Source organism: Gadus morhua, chromosome 14 (genome assembly GCF_902167405.1).
Source record: "Gadus morhua chromosome 14, gadMor3.0, whole genome shotgun sequence".
NCBI classification, from domain to species: domain Eukaryota; kingdom Metazoa; phylum Chordata; class Actinopteri; order Gadiformes; family Gadidae; genus Gadus; species Gadus morhua.
In genome coordinates this window covers 23,312,491-23,314,990 of record NC_044061.1, presented here as the reverse complement: position 1 = coordinate 23,314,990, position 2,500 = coordinate 23,312,491, and positions in this window count along the sequence as shown.

Sequence of the window (2,500 nt, the reverse complement as noted above, 5' to 3'; positions counted from 1 at the left end):
TTGCCCTTTAATGATTTGACTTGAGACCCATATATGCGCAGCTGTAGGTTTAATATTTGAATTGATGGGCCATTTATCGTAATTTTTGGCCTATTCCCTATATGTCATCTCGGTTGTATGTAAATACTGTAGGAGGGTTTGATTTTAAAAAAAAATCATATTTCTACATAAAATATATAGGCTATGTCCACCATTTAACGCGTGGACATGATAGGCCTACATCCATTGTATTATATTCTACTTGATATATTTGGCAGCCAAATTAACCAAAAAGCAATTCGAGTGTAAAAAGGCTTATGAATTCGTTTCGAGAAAATATCTTCCTATAAGCTCCATTAATTTCACAGCTTTCCGAGCAGCCAGCGAATCACGTAGCCCGCCTGCGCGAGCTCGCTATCACGGATCGAACCTTTCGATTGAAACTGAAACAATTTGCATACTGATTCCCTTTCAGCGCGCACAGATCCATAACATCACCCAGCAGCTATTCAAATGCGACTGCATTCCGAAAAGCGCAGAGAGCGCATAGAGTGCAGGATGAGCACGCGAATCTGAGGCAGGCAAACGCTTTGATTGCGGGACGGATAATTTGTTGTGGAAGAAAACGAAGACGCAGAGCTGCGGGATCTGTACTTTGATCATGGATTCGGATCTGTCCAAAAGCCGGAGAGCCGACCAGGTAGACCGCGTGATGGTGATGGGACACGAGAGAGACAGACATGAACAGAGAATATCGTATTCTCTTTTTTTTGTACCGATGAAAAGCCGACTGGTGGATCTGCAGTTTGTTTAGAGTCATTTGATGTCTGTCCTGAAGCCTCCGTGCGGGGGAACCGCCGCAGAAGCACCAGGGAATAGGATTCTGCGGTAAAGTCGGAGATAGGGCGTGGGTGCGCGCGTGCAGCTCTAGCGTGTGTGTGTCGGTGTGTGTGCATGCGCGTGTGTGCGTGCGTGTGTGCGTGTTTGTGTGTGCGTGTGTGTTATAGTGAGCTAGTGAGAAAGTGCCTGTGTGAATCGCTTATGCTTATATTTTTGCTTCAGTTATACAATGCATGTCTTTCTTGTCTAGAACGATTGGAATCTGCATGACGCGTCTGAGATCCGACTCACGGAATTATCATGTCGACTATATGCATGTTGTTTAGGATCGAAAAATACTGCATTATCATCACACATATCTGCTGGAGTTAAAATTGTTTCTGGGCTTATTCCAACCCCAAAAATATAACTCAAAGAACCTCACTGGACATAACGTGATTTAAAATACATATTTTCTAAACCTTTGGAAATAAAAATGAAAAAGATGTGTTTTGAAAATGGTTGTTCTGTTAATGTTTGGGCGACTTGGCTTTGTGGTGTCTGGTTTGAACAGCAGTCAGGATCTCATTTTTCTTTACCCAGATCTCTAAGGTGCACTGGTTAAGACGAGGCCCGAATCACGCGAGGGGAGGAGGCTGATTAGCTGAGCTGATCACACGTACTTATCCACACGCTGCACGCAAAGTCACGCTTTTAAATACATATAATCAAGATGCCCCGCTGCGTATCTCCCGTAGATTTTTATTTCCAATGAGGAACAGAAAAGCCTCCAAAGCCTCGTTGAAATGCAGTTTTAAGTGCGATAATTAAGCTGAGCTAAACATTAGGGAAAGTTCTGAAAATGTTCGTTGATTATATCTTTGAAGGCCTATATATATGCTCATGTGTGATTTATATTATTGCATACTATTGTAAAATGCAGAAAAATATAATTTGTGTATAGTCTGTGTGGCATGTATTTGGTATTATATTTTTCTATTTGTATGTTTAAAAGCTTTTATTTTTATGACATATTTCACAGTCGAAAGAAATCAAACGAGAAGGACCAAGTATGTAAAAAGTAAATCCATTCTCGATATATTTGATTAAGGACATCACTTGCAGGGATTTTAATTGTTGATTCATGTTTATTGCGGAGGCGAAATGATGTAGCCTTTGGCGGTATAGGTCTGCATAAAAAAGCCATTTGAACACGTCACTTGAATATAGTTGAACTTGAGCTGATATATTTACACAGGCCTGACTCTAGTCTAATGCATGCATCACAGAGCTTCTGGTTCGCGGTCGACGTGTTGACATCATTGGCGCCTTGCCAATGGTACAGGTTGTAATTGGGTGGCATATGGGCAACTTAATGTAAAGTGATGCTTTGTTAATTGCACATGAGTGCACGAATCAAAGCGAGTGACGCGGAAGAGGTGAAGTGAGGAGGCAGTTGATTTCCTCCGAGCAGCTGCCCGTGGGCATGATGGCATCTTAAAAATCAAAAAAAATTCCAAGAAATCAATTGCAGGGATCTTTATGAATCCTGTTGTGTGTGCTACACTAATATAGACGACCAGTTTATTTTGGATTGCGGATCCGAGGTGGACCCGCGTCTCTCATTTGTGAAATAAACCGTTGATGACTTTGAATGTGTTTTGCTTAGTTTGATTGTTTATAGCTGAGGAGGAAAATGTTG